This window comes from Schistocerca americana, chromosome 7 (assembly GCF_021461395.2).
Source record: "Schistocerca americana isolate TAMUIC-IGC-003095 chromosome 7, iqSchAmer2.1, whole genome shotgun sequence".
NCBI lineage: Eukaryota > Metazoa > Arthropoda > Insecta > Orthoptera > Acrididae > Schistocerca > Schistocerca americana.
In genome coordinates, this window is record NC_060125.1 from 309,453,029 (window position 1) to 309,470,279 (window position 17,251).

Genomic DNA, 17,251 nt, shown 5'->3' on the forward strand with positions numbered 1-17,251 from the left:
AGTCATTTCTGTAAGTATTTGTATGGAGTGTAGCCATGTATGGAAGTGAAACATGGACGATAAATAGTTTGGAGAAGAAGGGAATAGAAGCTTTCGAAATGTGGTGCTATAGAAGAATGCTGAAGATTAGATGGGTAGATCACATAACTAATCAGGAAGTATTGAACAGGATTGGGGAGAAGAGAAGTTTGTGGCACAACTTGACCAGAAGAAGGGATCGGTTGGTAGGACATGTTCTGAGGCATCAAGGGATCACCAATTTAGTATTGGAGAGCTGCGTGGAGGGTAAAAATCGTAGAGGGAGACCAAGAGATGAATACACGAAGCAGATTCAGAAGGATGTAGGTTGCAGTAGGTACTGGGAGATGAAGAAGCTTGCACAGGATAGAGTAGCATGGAGAGCTGCATCAAACCAGTCTCCGGACTGAAGACCACAACAACAACATAAATTAACTCTATAGAAATGCAATAATGATTTGAAACTTGTTATATTTATAGTGACGTCAAAAAAAAAGAAAACGAAAATGTCACTAACAGCTGGTTCAAAGTCAATCTATAACGATTTGTCTGAAGGTTACATACGAAAATGATAAATTGAACAAATCGATTAAATGAAGAGACGATTGAACTTCCGTTGTTGAACAAAATTTTACCAAAGTTACTCAAAATACTTTGACCCCCTATTTGTCCACATGTCCATTCAGTCGTCGTCTTCAAATACACTGCATACAAATATACTACATACAGTTGTTTGTATCATTGCGTATATCATTGCGTATATAGTTCTGACACCAGTGAAACTTTTCGCCGACCAAAGTAAAATTTGTTCGAAGCGTTGTAACAATGGCTTTCCGTTTAGAAAATCTGATAAATGCTGTAAAGACATTAACTGAGTCCACGAGATACCTTTAATTCATAGTCGCAATGTTTTTTCTAACTGTGTTGCTGAGTATAATATCTGTATTATATGAACGACATTGTATCGCTCCGTAATCGGCATGTCTACATTTAATGCAATCTAAAATACTTACGTGCCACATGTAGATAATATCGCACCTCAGAAAAAGGTTGGGCTAGTTTCAGTTGCTATTAATATGGAGAAGTATGTTTCAAGTGTTACGCTGAATTAAGAAATTCAGTTTATTTGCGCTTTGTCTTCCTACAGATTATGGTCCTTTGAAGTCTTACATGAAGAGGCGGCGCGCATAGAGATCACTGCCGCACGCGCTCTGGTCACGGTCACCCGCAAAGGAGTGATGCCAAAGCCGCCGCCGCCGCCGCTGGCTGGTCATGGCCGAGACTCATTCAGCCTGGCAGGCACGTACCACCAGCCTCGCTTGCGCGACAAGCCAACGGGTTACGTGGCCCAGTGACTAAGTTTTTGGCAGAAGGCAAACGCTGTTTCGGCAAAGATCGTTGACTAGGTTCAATCTCTTCCACCACTTTTACTCAAGTTCGCAATGCAGGTGAGCTGTCGCTAAATGACGTACCCAAAGTTATTTTCTTATCTGCGAGTCTCTTTAAATGTAAATTAAGGACCATCTGACAAATATACTTAGATTTTTCTATACAGCTTAATATTATTGAACTCGCATATGGAAATGCATAGTTAAAAGCCGTGCTTGTACAACAATAGATTGTGAACAGTTAATGTCTGGATTATTTACTGACACAGGTTCTACTGCTAAATCATCATCATCATCTAGAACAGTTTCCAGCACCAGGTTGGGTCTGTTTGGAACATGAGCCTCGCCATCAGTCAATTTTCCGAACATCTTTCTGCCTTCACTTTGGTCCAGTCATCACCTCTTTTTTTCAACACACTCCTCCACACGCTTCGCCGGCCGGAGTGACCATGCGGTTCTAGGCGCTACAGTCTAGAGCCGAGCGATCGCTACGGTCGCAGGTTCGAATCCTGCTCGGGCATGGATGTGCGTGATGTCCTTAGGTTAGTTAGGTTTAATTAGTTCTAAGTTCTAGGCGACTGATGACCTCAGAAGTTAAGTCGCATAGTGCTCAGAGCCATTTGAACCATTTGAACCACACACTTCAGCAATCTACCCCTTGGTCTTCCTCTCGGTCATTGCCTCACATCTTCGTTTCATGTATCTTCTTCGAAATCCTGTCGTTTTCCATTCTTTTTATGAACCTATACTATCTTAGCCTTGCTGTTTCTCTCCTGCTCTGCAAAGTATCCTCGTACACTATTTCCCCTACCCTTTCACTCCTCATTCTACATCTCCTTGTTGCGCCTATCCTAGCTCTGAGGAACTTCATTTCACTTGCCTGTAATCTGCTTACATCTCTTTTCTTCAATACCCATGTTCCAGATGCATAGTTCCTACAGTAAAATGTTGTAGAAAATATATCAGTGACACATTAGTTACGTATTTCAGTCTGTAAATAAATTTCCTTCGAGTACTATTACGTGAAATGAGGTTCCATGTGTAAAGTTATAGGTATTAAAAAACCTAGCACAGCACAACATTTCCATCAATGAGTTTAGTTTGAGATAAAACTATTAGTCTGCTGTGGAGTAGCAATATTGAAATAAATTCTCGAAAGCAAACTGGAAAATAATGCTCATGCACAGTATCAAAACTTATAAACTGGATACGGTTAGAGAGAAGATTGAGCTTAGAGAGGAGTGAAGATTGGGGTTAAACATCTGCTAGACGACGAGGACATTAGAGGCAGGACGTAAGCACGAACTGGGAAAGAATGGGGAAGGAAGGTGATCGTGTCGATTATATAGGTATCATCTTGACACTTGCTCCAAGTGATCTAAGGAAAGTAAGAAACGGGATCTGATCTTCCGTCCTGCCACAGACGAGTTCTGTGTGTTAGTCATTGCTCCAACCCCACGGTCAAGAAGTTAGATAAAGTGAAAGCAGCTGAAACGTTGGAACCTAGATGAGTAACAAAAAGAAAAAATTTAAACTGACCTGGAAGAAAGGTATGAGACAAAGTAAACAATGATATTTAAAGAAGTCATTGGGAAGTGCAGATGCAGTAAATGTAACAGAAGTAGGATTAAAATAAGGCGAGAAATTGCAGTGATAATAGCAGATCAAATTAATTAAAAACGGCGAAAATTAAAATACAAAGTGAACAGTAACAATTTACCTCATTAAGAAATGAAATTCATCGGAAATGCACGGGTAGAAAGTCTATATTAGAGTGGATGGAGGAAAGACGTCATGATAGAAACAAAATTACAACATACTAGCGTAAATGCTGAACACGAATCAATAAAAATCACTTGAGGGAGGACAGAATAAGGAGTTGCTAGAAATGTATACTTAATTTGGTAGCAGAAATAGAAAAAAGGCGACATGGTGGAAAGAGTACATTGGGGACCCAGAACAGACAAGTACGATTGAAACTGAGGAGGTGTTGAAAGAAGATGACAGGGAGATTAAATCGTAGTTTTTGCATTTCAAAAATTTTTGCGCGCAATAGGAAGGAAAATAAACAGGAAATGGCTAAATACCAACGGAACATTTGCGGGGATCAGGCCAAAGGTTGGAACACGAAGTACAGAACCTCCTGGATGAATTTTATGTAAATTTCGTAGTTCAGTCTGATTCTGGAACTAATTTAATTATTTCTCTTGCAAAGATAAGTAGAGCTGACGTAAAAATTAGCGTTAAATCAGTCTATTACCACACGCTCAAAAATACTCACAGACGTACTCTATCAAAGAACAGAAGTGAAAACTGAAAGTAGATTACAAAAGAATCAGTTTAGTTTTAGTAGCAGATGAACAAGTTTAGTCCCACGGTTAATAGTACAGTGCAGGTTTAGGGGAAATAATGAAACACTCACTGTATTGTAGACTTCAAAAAAACTTTTGATAATACGGAGTGGAAGAAACTTCTTTTTTATTCTTAGACATTGTAGTACCAACTAACGGATAGCAGACTGAAGCACTCAATACTGTCGAAAATGATACAAGTGTGCTCATTTAAGAAATTACTAACTTAGAGATGCTTATTGTCAGTAAATATATTTCATTTGCATATTGAAAAGACAAACGAACAGAAATTCAGCACGATATGGTTCGGGTATGACACTGCAGTTGTCACAGAAAGTGAACAATAATTGAGTCAAGTGCTTAGTAAAATGGAATATGTGCTGAGTGGCGGCTGTAGTATGATGTGAGTAAACGGTAGGCACGTTCAATGGCTAAATGGTTAACCGGACGACGGGCTCCTAAAGAGATGGGTGATTTTTGCTATCTGGAAGCAGGGAAGTTAAAAAAGATGCGTACCAAGGATTGTATACGACAAAAGCAATTTTATAAAAAGATAAACTCCTTACATCCAAAAAACGCTTTGTTACATGAAAAAATTCTGTTTGGATCACAGCAATGGAAGGTTGCGGAACACGGAAAACACAGAAGATGGAAATGAAACGGTTAGAAACGTGGTGTTACATGAAATTGTTGGGCAAATGGACTGAGAGGGTAAGAAATGAAGACGTCCAGTAACGATTCACTGCCAAAAAGTATCTACTAAAGAATATAATGGAGGTAAAGGCAGATGACAGTCGTTGGTGAAAACTGTAGTTGCAGGCAAGAACCGCAAGGGCAAGTATGGATATGAGTATATAAGCTATATCGTTGATTATGTGGGATCTAGTAGCTAAACTGTAATGAAAAGAATAACTAGCAACCGTCCTAAATTAAGTGCAACAAATCCACCATACGACAGGTGATCGAAAAAACAAAAACAACGTACTTTCGTTTGTGAAAACTCGGTTATTCTCACTGTCAATTCTACACTTCATGATAAAAATGGATTGAACATGCACAGAGTCGTAAGAGAGTCAACAGCAGTTTAAATTTTTCGTCTTTTTTCGGACCTAATAAATAACGCAGCCAATCTACTTTCACACCGTGTGTTATGCTCCAAACCATACCGTAAATAGCCCACTTCTTCAATGTGAAGAACTCCTAGTAGTTTAGTGTCTTACAGGGGATCATACTTGCCTGCTTCATTTGTGATCACAAAAAATGAAGAAAGACCAAAAATTTTACAGTATCAATAAAAAGAGGGACAATATAGTACCAAATGAAGTGCACATTACCTCACAATTTGCATTAACAGATAAATAAAGAATGTTCTGGAAAGACGAAGACAGTAGCTCTTCTTGTGAATTACAGCAGAATCTCTGTATGAGTGGTATTTACTTTTACTATACTGAAATTCCGTGCCATATTTTAACGGAGAAAAAGTGAATATAACTACACCAATCACTTTGTGACTTGTTTATTTTTATTTAGCGTTCAACGAGGAAAAGGAAATTTTTTTTATCTAGGGCGGAATTAGATGAATCTATATGAGTTATGCAAAGGAGATGATGTGCACTCCTACTTTCTTCTGGTCCTTGTTAATCCACATCTTCCCGGGGTCGGCATGTTACTTTGGGTTGGCAACGTTAGAGGTAGAGAGTGATCGGATGCCCCCTTCCTGTCGCTAGCCGTCATACTGCCTTCCCCCCCCCCCCCTCCCCCAGCCCATCATCCCTCCCCCAGACAGATTTGGTGGTGCAGCCCATCTGCAAGCGTCAACTTATCCCGTGTGAAAGTGGGTGAACGTTTCCTAAATCTTTGCAAATCATGTAACTGAGGCGGGGCATGGGTACTAGCCCTGTATTCATCTTCTCGGATGTGGTAAACAGCTTAAAAACGCCATCCAGGCTAGCTGGCACACGGCCCCTCATCGTTAACCCGCAAGGCCAGTCGACCTGTGGCCAGAAAGCCTCCTCGAATTCCAATGACGCTAGCGACTGTCTGGCCAGGTCAGTGAGATAATATGTGCTGGTTGGCAAAGAAGCTGAAGCACTGAGATGGGGAGGAGCAAACGAGTTGAAACTTCCCAGGACGAGAGAGTTTCTAATGATATTTCAGTGATTACAAAATCAAATCAAATTTGCAAAGAACTTGATAGCATCTCCTCTGGTCAGGATGTATGCACTGGTTGGATTGGGAAGGCTATCATAGTGTCGTTCTTTCCTCTCTTAAGGGAAGCTAACCCATAACTGTTGTAATTGGTCCTTGATATCCTGGACACTAGCACCAGAAATGAGTTGTTGTCCGATCTGGTCCCACACATTTTCTATCGGGGACAGATCGTGGGATCTTGGTGGCCACATGGGTACCTCAACGTTATGCAGGCAATTCGTAGAGACAAGTGCCTTGCGCACACGAGATTGTACTGTTGAAAAATGGCTCCACGATGCCGTCGCATTCATGGAGGTAAAAGTAAGAGGAGTTGTCATGACGTCACAAATTTGAAGCCAACCCAAGTGAAGATCCGCCATGTTAGCTACCCCAAAACATTCGCTTCTGGTGGTTTGATTCCGTGTAGTTGTTAAGTGTTTTGATAAAAAATGCCGGATTGCGTCGCTTACGGGTGTACTAATCGTTCTGATTGTAGTCTAAAGTTTAAACAAATTACATTTCATTCGTAAGTGGACTTTTTAAAGCGCTATTTCCTTATATATACTTGAAATTCTGATGCACTGTAAAGCTTTACAGCATGGTTTTATTTCTGTGATTTGACTTCAGATTTCCTATCAATCCAACACGAAGAGCCCGCTGGAGGTAAGCAATACACTTGGTTTTCAGCGTGTGGTTATTCCCTTTTCAGCGTGTGGTTATTCTCAAGTAACTGAAAAGTCCTGGCAAGAAATATCCTGGAAATGGGGACTAATGTTTTAAAAATGCAATAATTTAATATAAAAGTAATGTAACTACATGTAGTTAGTTAAATCTTCAGTAAAATGTGTGGAACACCTGTTACAGTGGTTAAATTATAACTACTTAAAGGGTCTCATATTTGTTAAAGCAAAGTCCAGGCTATTTAGATCATTACATTAATCACTGTGTCGTCGTGTTACCCTGTAAATTGCTGTTATTTGCCACACTGAATGTCACTTGGTACGTACAATTTATGAACAAAGCATATGTGTAAACTACAATGGACCTGACAGTCTTAAATCCCGTTCTTTTCCTTCGTAATTTAACGAATCTTTCACTTTGTTGACATGACAGCTGTCTTGTTTATATCATCCCTGCTTACATCTATGGGACATCAAAGGAAATAAGGTAAGTTTCTTGCAAACTTGAACATTTAAAATTTGCATTTGACTTGAAAATGCAACGAATACAAATCGGTGCCCCTAAACTATCAATCAATGCTTTTGGAGTTCTGGCTTTATCAATTATCGACACAAACACAATGAAAGTGAACAGAAATGGATTAAGAAAGCACGCTTTTCATAGCACATACTTCTTATCTCGGTTATTTGAAGTGTATAAACAAAAAGTAATTACAGTACTGAGGCCAGAAGCATCATATTTTCGTGTCGTATTACTGTATCGAATACGCATTTAACACCAGAAAAACGTTTGAAGTTGCATTCCTTATGCTGTGTTGTTCACTAAAACAGTGTAACATTTACTACATAAAATGAATATCGCGTGCACAAGACAGAAATAACAAACAAGAAGCAATTATAAACACTCGTCTGCCAATGTCTTGGGGGATCCAAGATGGCGGCAGGCCCCGCTCACTGGCTTCAAAACAACTTACAGCGTAAGTCTGTAGCGTCATCTCCCCTTATTCTACCTCCATGGTCGCATTAGGGGTATCACGTGAGGACGCAGGATGTCTGTGTCCGTGATGTATCGCCGTGCCGCAACCAGAGTTCCGTCAGTCACTATCAGCCGTGGCCTGAAGTCACACCAGATCGCTACCCACACCATGAAGCCAAGAGCAACACCATTATGCTTCTCCAAACCACTGGAAGAATTTTTATTTAACAATGAAATTCAACAACAGCCGTGCAGTTGAGATGTTATTTTACTTTATTTTTGCCACCAGTTTCGGCATTCCACTATGCCATCTTCAGACATCGTATGCATCTCTCAAATATAAAAGATATTGGCATACTGGGTCATATGTTCCTGGAAGTCGTGAATTCTAAATCGTACCCCACGTGCTTCCTTCGAAGACCTGACTGCGAGGAGTGGCAACCGTTAGTGAGTTGTTTCAGTCGTTTCCTGTACAACTTCCATAACACTGAGTTTTGTTTTTTCCGGTTTAACATGAATTCACGTGTGCTATGGTATTAACAAAAGCAGATTATCCGACACATTCATACAGTTTCAACAAACGTTATCACCATCATTTATCCAAAATTAAATTATCTACAACTTCTGTTGAAAACTGGAATTTAAAAAACAAATTTGGCCAAGTAGTTAATAAATTAAAAATTTTACGAAATTACTTCTTTGCTTCTCTGGATGTTCTGGAAAACTACTGCAGATACATGTCTGGGACGTTTTGTTAGATTCACCAGATCAATGACAACAAAATAAGTGGAAATCGTGCTTTATTTTAAACTCGTACAGCTTTGCGATGACTTCATGTTAGCGAAGTTGCTAAACTTCAGGCAAAATTTGCGGACATAAGTTTACCTGAACTTTTCTCTTCAGTTTTACTTGTAGAATAACGTATTAAAATATTTGCGTATCTTCGTGAATCACCCTGTATACGCACGAACAAATTACCCTCTGTAAGAACATGCTGTATGGTAAAATAGGTTACTTTAATACTGGATGTGACCGAAGAAGGAGAGGTTACTTTAACTCATAACGATGTTTAAAAGTTATCAAAAAGCTTATGCGCCTAGTACATGTATAGAGCAAACGGAATTTGCAATTAGACACACTTTTGCAGTACCTCCAAGTGAAATGCACTCCTGGAAATGGAAAAAAGAACACATTGACACCGGTGTGTCAGACCCACCATGCTTGCTCCGGACACTGCGAGAGGGCTGTATAGTGGGCATGCGGGAGGCCGGGTGGACGTACCGCCGAATTGCTCAACACGTGGGGCGTGAGGTCTCCACAGTACATCGATGTTGTCGCCAGTGGTCGGCGAAAGGTGCACGTGCCCGTCGACCTGGGACCGGACCGCAGCGACGCACGGATGCACGCCAAGACCGTAGGATCCTACGCAGTGCCGTAGGGGACCGCACCGCCACTTCCCAGCAAATTAGGGACACTTTTGCTCCTGGGGTATCGGCGAGGACCATTCGCAACCGTCTCCATGAAGCTGGGCTACGGTCCCGCACACCGTTAGGCCGTCTTCCGCTCACGCCCCAACATCGTGCAGCCCGCCTCCAGTGGTGTCGCGACAGGCGTGAATGGAGGGACGAATGGAGACGTGTCGTCTTCAGCGATGAGAGTCGCTTCTGCCTTGGTGCCAATGATGGTCGTATGCGTGTTTGGCGCCGTGCAGGTGAGCGCCACAATCAGAACTGCATACGACCGAGGCACACAGGGCCAACACCCGGCATCATGGTGTGGGGAGCGATCTCCTACACTGGCCGTACACCACTGGTGATCGTCGAGGGGACACTGAATAGTGCACGGTACATCCAAACCGTCATCGAACCCATCGTTCTACCATTCCTAGACCGGCAAGGGAACTTGCTGTTCCAACAGGAGAATGCACGTCCGCATGTATCCCGTGCCACCCAACGTGCTCTAGAAGGTGTAAGTCAACTACCCTGGCCAGCAAGATCTCCGGATCTGTCCCCCATTGAGCATGTTTGGGACTGGATGAAGCGTCGTCTCACGTGGTCTGCACGTCCAGCTCGAACGCTGGTCCAACTGAGGCGCCAGGTGGAAATGGCATGGCAAGCCGTTCCACAGGACTACATCCAGCATCTCTACGATCGTCTCCATGGGAGAATAGCAGCCTGCATTGCTGCGAAAGGTGGATATACACTGTACTAGTGCCGACATTGTGCATGCTCTGTTGCCTGTGTCTATGTGCCTGTGGTTCTGTCAGTGTGATCATGTGATGTATCTGACCCCAGGAATGTGTCAATAAAGTTTCCCCTTCCTGGGACAATGAATTCACGGTGTTCTTATTTCAATTTCCAGGAGTGTATGCGTCATGAAGAGATTTATTAACTTCTGATAGTATAGGTACACAGAACTATGCGAACGTTGCTAGAAATTTTGGTCTTAACTTCAATCCACTTCCAGTGAAATAACTTAAGGACTGAGTGACAGAAATGATCATTTTAATGCCCTCAAAAATACTCATATTTTAACGTTTGTCGACGAGGTGGAAAATGGCACATTATTAACCTTTTGTTTCTGGACAGATGCATGAGAAATGAAGATTTATTTAGACTCTGAAGCTCGACAGTGTTTACTTAATTTGATTTCAAAGGTTGTGCCAGTTTATATATTATAGTACGAAGGATAACTTCTACGTTTCAATTTGCAAATCCTGAACCTTCGCAAGGAGTCCATCTAGAGAAGAAAAGAGGCTAACTGCTCTTCACTGCAACCTGTACGATGCTCAAATGCTTCAAATGGCTCTGAGCACTATGGGACTTAACATCTGAGGTCATCAGTCCCCTAGAACTTAGAACTACTTAAACATAACTAACCTAATGACATCACAAACATCCACGCCCGAGGCAGGATTCGAACCTGCGACCTTAGCGATCGCACGGTTCCAGACTGTAGCGCCTAGAACCGCTCAGCCACTCCGGCCGGCTGAATGATGTTCATGAAATACATATTGTGCATGCTAATATGACGGCAAACTAAGTTAGAGACATTTCGTAAGATCGCTGCAAATATCACGTTGTGGAAGTGCTGTAAGTGTGGTTTTAGTTGATTTTTATTACTTCGTTGAGCATGGTTGTCGAATCTGAACGAATGACACAACTGTAGTTCTTAGGCCGCCGCACGACAGTATCCATACTAGCTTCTACGTGTAATAATGGCTCGATTGAAGCAATACAGCGACCTTACTGTTTGGCTCAGACGACAGGACGAAAATACAACACGACCTTACAGTTGGCGACCGTGATAGAACGAAAATACTACGAAAGCTTACAGTTGGCGGCCGTCGGCCGGACTTCGAAATCAGCAATGCGACAGTTGCCACTTGCGTCCGCTGGCGGTAACAGCGCGGTAAATCTTCTGATACGGCTGACGCAACCACATAAAGAAACGGTTAATCTGTAGCGGAACGCTGCACCGCCTCGTTACCAGTGATGCTACATAGTTGTTCCTTTGATCTAGAGTTCAGATACATTGAGTAGTGACTGTGTGGAATGAGAAATACTTTTCTTGGCTCTGTAGAGAAACAGTGAAAATATTTGGTGATTAGTGACCAGCGCCGAAATTCTTGACGATTCCATAGGTGCAGTAACCGTTGATAATCGTTGACGAAGTGGAAGGATCCAATTGTCTAGTGGAAACAAATAAGGTAAGAAGAAATAGTGATTTCTTTCAAAAAACTTCGTTCACAATCAACTGAGATATCACGAACAAGACCAGACAGGAACTTTCAGAAAATATCACTCTCTTCAATAGTTATAAGCTGATTGTGAAACGTAACAGTTTGATTAACTACAAAACTAATACCTAGCAATTAAGATTTAATGAAGTGTTTAAAAGAATAGAAGTGTAGTCCTAAGGGTCGCTCCATGTATGACTCTGACCCAAAAGTAACTTCTTCTGCCCTTCATTAAAAATTATAATTCTCTAAACGTAGTCGAAATCCGTTTGCCAACATAAATCGTACAATGCTTCCGTTTATCTGATAACAGCAATACTAGGAAGATAATGACTGATGGGAATAATTCATGGCTACATTCAGCAGATAGCGGCGACATATATTTCTTTTGAAGTTTGGTATAATACGTCACAGAGCTTTGCGAGAACAAACATAATCGTCGGGCTACAAAATGAGAAACAGTTGCAAAATAACGACTGCCTGAAAAAAAAATCTGTGTAGCTGTAGCAAATAATTCCATTAGTATACTGTTTTCCGATGTAGTAGTGGTTACATAAAACAACCTGAACATTAAATATGCCCGTGTCGTTCGCAGCACTCTGCCGTTTATAAATGAGAAGACATTATCATGAAACAACATATCATCTAATATAAACTCGTGCTCCTCGATGACCGGTGTCACTCTCCTTAAAATACTTCTGGGTGCATTGCTGCACCTTCTAATAAAATGCTTAAAATACTAAAAAACTAAAATAAACCGATGTTTCGGACGAGTAGGAGCAGTGTTCCTCAGGGCAAAGAGGAAGGCCGCTGTAGCTCGGACGAAACTTCGGTTTATTCCAGTTTTTCAGTATAAGATGAAGCGGCGGTATACCCAGAATGGTTTTAATAAGAACATTACCTAAAGTATCTGAATTGTTATTTCACATTTAGTTACGGTTTTCTCGAAGTAATTAATGGTTTTGCTTCATTGCATGATAAATATATTTAATATTCACTGTTACTGTGTAATGACATTTGTGAAATATTCATTTATCATAAAGATTGTCAAAAACAAAAACGTGCATAGTTTATAGTCAAAACACAGCGTAAGACCAACATTAAATATTCACTGAATCTTGGAGGCGATTACTATTTTGCATGCCCTACTTAAGGAAACTGACTGATTAGAAATGTAGACTGTTCATAGCAATTTAACCTATCGTGTTTTCTTTCAGAAATAATTTCGTTAACTCATATGTTCTTCGATAGTTCTCCCACATTACTCTGGATATTGTCTATACATTATGACAATAGTTTTACTGCTGAATAATTGGTAGAATGTATGCGCTTTGCTTTAGATTACACCAGTTATCACAAACGCAAGTTGTGATGAATATAAACAACAAGCTGGATAAAGTCAGATTAAACCTTTCTTTCTTTACTAACAGTTAATTTTGATGAAAATGGCTATTTGTGCATAAAAATTTGAATTGATGGAACGATAGCGAAGCATAAGGGCCCAGACACATGAAACCCTAAAAACTCTGGATGTCGTTTCTCATAAGGCAAAAAACAAAAGTAAAAATCGAAGCAATAGAAGAACAAGCAGAGTTATAGGTAGCGAGCAGAAAAATTCTGAAACCAAGAATTAGCTATAGAGGTGAAAGGTGGCCTCCAGAAACAATGTTTTGAAGAAACTCATAAACAGCAAACTGGGAGCGAAACCTACTATCCTGAGAACCACCGCCCAAGCACTATGCTTCTCTAGAGCTAAATACGACGCACGCCTGTCCGATGTGGACCAGTTCAACCCACCCGAAGAGGGTCGACATAAACCTTAATAAAACATTTCGAATCATAACAGGGTGTATGAAATCCACGCCCTACCAAAACCTAACAGAGCTGCTGGTCTTGCGAGTCCCGGCTCCCATCCACTCTTTGGTACTAAGTGAGAGGTTGGACGGTTGAGATTCCGTAAAAGTTTGTTAGACACGGTCAATAAAGAACCGCCACCTGATTGTCCACCAACACAGGTAGTGCCTGGTGAGTCCACAACAAACTTTAAAGACATGGAGGACGCTGAACAGCTTGAGAATAAGGGTGGGGCCCAATGAAAACAAATATAATCAGATGGGGGCATGGTAACGTGGATGATGGCAAGTGCGATTGCGGTGATGTGCAAAACATGGAACACCTCCTGGCCTGTCCAAAATGTCCCTACAGATGCAACATCGACGATTTGTGGCTGGACAAGAAAGAAGCTCTGGGCGTGGCCCAGCACTGGACTGAAGGACTGTGACTGGTTTCCGATCATCCAAAAGTAAAGTAAAAGTCATGGTGCAAAGCTGTACAATCGTTCTGCGTCACCAAATAACAAAAATGGATAGGAAGCGAATATGGTACACTGTCTCGAAAAATTTGTGGTGTGTTGTTATTTACATACACGGCAGTTTAAAGGCTTGAGGGGTATTGACCCGGTAACGTTTTTGTTTTCTTTTAATGTTTAAAAGCGCTCTTCCCTCATATTATAATACGCGTAACACAACTGAATTCACATAATTTGAATGACAGTGTTAATGTGCATGGGTGAGCATCTTTGCAGAAAAATACCTAAATTAATTTGAATTAGAAGCGTATTTTCTGTTAACGATGTACTGCTGGATAAGGTAGAAGTCATTGACAACAATAACAGTGACAAAAAAAATTGGAATGCAAGGAAAGATACACCAAATCAGGAAGGATAGTAACTGTCGTGGTCCTCAATCCGCGGACAGGTTTACAGCAGCTCTTTACACTAGTCTAACCTGTACAAGTCTCTCCATTTCTCAGTCACTACTGCAGCCTTCAACCGTTTGAAACTGCATAATCTATTCGTACCTAGGTCTTCAGCTATAATCTCTTCCTCTTCTCCCCCCCCCCCCCCGCGCCCCCTTCCATCCATTCCAATTCCATTGATCTGATACCCTTAGGATGTATGCTGTCAACAAATATCTTTAGTCAAGTTGTACCATAAATTTATTAATTTATTTTCTCCCCAATTCGGTACCGAACATCTTCGTTAGTTAATCGATCTACCCATCTAACCTTCAGCGTTCTTCTGTAGTTCAAATGGTTCAAATGGCTCTGAGCACTATGGGAATCAACTGCTGAGGTCATCAGTCCCCTAGAACTTAGAACTACTTAAACCTAACTAACCTAAGGACATCACACACATCCATGCCCGAGGCAGGATTCGAACCTGCGACCGCAGCGGTCGCACCGTTCCAGACAGTAGCGCCTAGAACCGCTCGGCCACTCCGTCCGGTTCTTCTGTAGTGCCACATTACAGATGCTGCTGTTGTCTCCTTGTTTGAAGTGCTTATCATTCACATTTTCACTTCCGTACAAGACCACACTCCAGACACATACCTTCAGAAAAGACTACCTATCACGTCACGTAAATTTTTAACGGGTGTTAACAAATTACTCTTTTCCACAAACGCTTTTCTAGCTGTTATTAACATTGTGACAAAATATATAGTACAGGGTTGGTTAGAGGAGACAAGGAAGAAATTCCATAACACCAAAGCTATTCTAAGCAACACTAGAGGAAATCTTTACATCCTTAAACTGGAAAATAGAGGAAGAAAAAAGTGTGCATGGAACATGCTTAATCCGCCTTCGTTTCGTTGGCGACTTGTCCTGTTTCACTCTCTAGAGCAGAAAAACATCAGAGTGAAATGAATGAATCGAATGGAGTAGTTTATAAGTACCACTGAAAATTGATTAAATTAAGAGTAAAATAATGTTTAAAAGGCATTCAAACAAATGGACATTCAGCGAGGAATGGAAGATAATTGTTACGAACTGATCGGTAAAACAGGAATACAAACCAGTGGAAGATAATAGCCTGATGGGCGCAAATATGACTGCACAGAAAGTGAAATGGAATTGGGCAGAACAAGTAACCAGATGAATGTGTGATAAGATGGGCCTAGGAATTTCTGTGCTGGATTATAAAAGAAAAGTCCACGAAAATGATCTTATGGAAAGTGGCTAGATAATATTAAAAAAACAGCAGTAGCAATATGGAACCACACAACAGAAATTTGGAAATTTGTGGTAAGGTCTTATGGGACCATATTGCTGAGGTCATCGGTCCCTAGGCTTACGCACTACTTAATCTAACTTAAAATAACTTACGCTAAAGGACAACATACACAACCATGCCCGAGGGAGGACTCGAACATCTGACGGTGAGAGCCGCGCAGACCGTGACAAGACGCCCTAGACCGCGCGAACAGATTACCGTAATGCGTATAGAAGTATAAACGATGCCTTTATCCATCAGTAGATGTTTAACTGTAAATGATCATGAGAATGATGATTATGGGGATTAAGGATGGCGCTGATAAACATAGTCCCAAAGAAAAATTCAAAATTTTGAGTTAACATGTCCTATAGCTCATATGAAGGTCACTTAATCATTTCTTGAAAATATCTGCGATGCCTATCGTATCCGTCATTCACTGCCGCAGCTGCTCTTACTGCAGACGGAAGCTGTGGTGTCCAAACGGAATGAAGTGTAGCGTTCGAAAATTCATTTTCCGTCACGATTCCAAGCAAATGCCTCCAATATTCGGAGGGAATTCTGTCACCTCTACGTTCACCTCGTAACACCTGGCAGATTCTTTGATCTAGCGGTTTAGTAAGCCGGCTTATTAAAAAAAAAAAAAAAAAAAAAAAAAAAAAAAAAAAAAAAAAAAAAAAACCTCAATGTTGTATATTTCTGCCTTTCCCGCGGCCGTCTAATTATCTCTTCAACCAATATCACTGCCCTGGCATCCAGACTGTTTGACGCTATCATGAACTTTCTCCGGTCGTCAGTTAGCCGATTATGCATGAATGCCGGTTCTAACATGGAGAACCAAAGTTCCGGTTTATCGGCCATGCGTTGTCCCAGGGAATCTTCCATTCGTATCTGTGTTCCGGCCGCGGATTTTGTCCTGGTAATATCACTGTCCCGCTTCGCTGAATCCATTCCGTGGTGTCGATCGTCGTTCCATAATTCCCGAACCTGACCGCGCAGCGTACCCTGCCGGTGTACTGATCGTGCTGTAGAGCTTCTGCCGTTTGGCGTATGTTGTAGTGTACAGACGTGGACAAAACGAGCGACACCCCTCGCCTTTTCGTTATGCTGATCCGCACTGCTTTAAAGTCTGCTAGACAGCATAACAGGCAAGGCGACGAAGTGCTACCAACATACTATGCCAGTTCGCTCAGCTGATGTGCTGGAGAAACTCGCGCTTCGAAGGCGCCACAGCATCGTCTGCCACTTCGTGGGAAACGAAATACCTCAAGTATAAGCCAATTTGTTGTATTGGCATATCTATGATTATGACTTGGATCTAAAGTGTGGTTATGGATAGTACGTATGCTCAGATTGCGAATCTAACATCATGAATAAAGACAAGGGGAAATGAATTAGGCGTCCTTCCTCTTCTGTATCATCAAATATATTTTAATTATTCTTTCTTAAATGAACTGCGCAGAAAATCATTGCCCAGAAGTGAATAACGTTTTAGTGACACCAGATGATATTAACAGCTTGCTGGTGCGGGTTAGCCATGCGCTCAACGGCGTCATATCGCGGACCGTGCGGCTCCTTGCGCAGTCAGTTCGAATCTTTCCCTGGGCATGGATGTGTGTTAGATTAGGTAGGCTGAAGTAGTTCTAGATGTAGGGGACTGATGACCTAAGCAGTTTGGTGACATAGTTCTTAGAGCCATTTTTTGACCTTTCGCATACATTTTCTATACATAAACGGCCGTATCTTTAGATTGCGTTGACATAGCTCACTTTTTTACACCACAAAGGGACCGTCTACTGCAGGAAGTGCGATACATTTCCGCTTATTATGTCCACCCGTACTCGAGGTAAACGGGTTT

General features: G+C 41.4%; 1 protein-coding gene across 1 annotated transcript in view; it reads left to right on the top strand.

Annotated features, from left to right (window-relative positions):
- The first annotated feature begins 10,979 nt into the window (after positions 1-10,979).
- LOC124622169 (nose resistant to fluoxetine protein 6-like) overlaps positions 10,980-17,251 on the top strand; it is a 322,977-nt gene continuing 316,705 nt past the window's right edge. The window contains exon 1 of the mRNA XM_047147813.1: positions 10,980-11,312. The gene's annotated coding sequence lies outside the window, so the exon portion shown is untranslated. The remainder of the gene's footprint in view (positions 11,313-17,251) is intronic.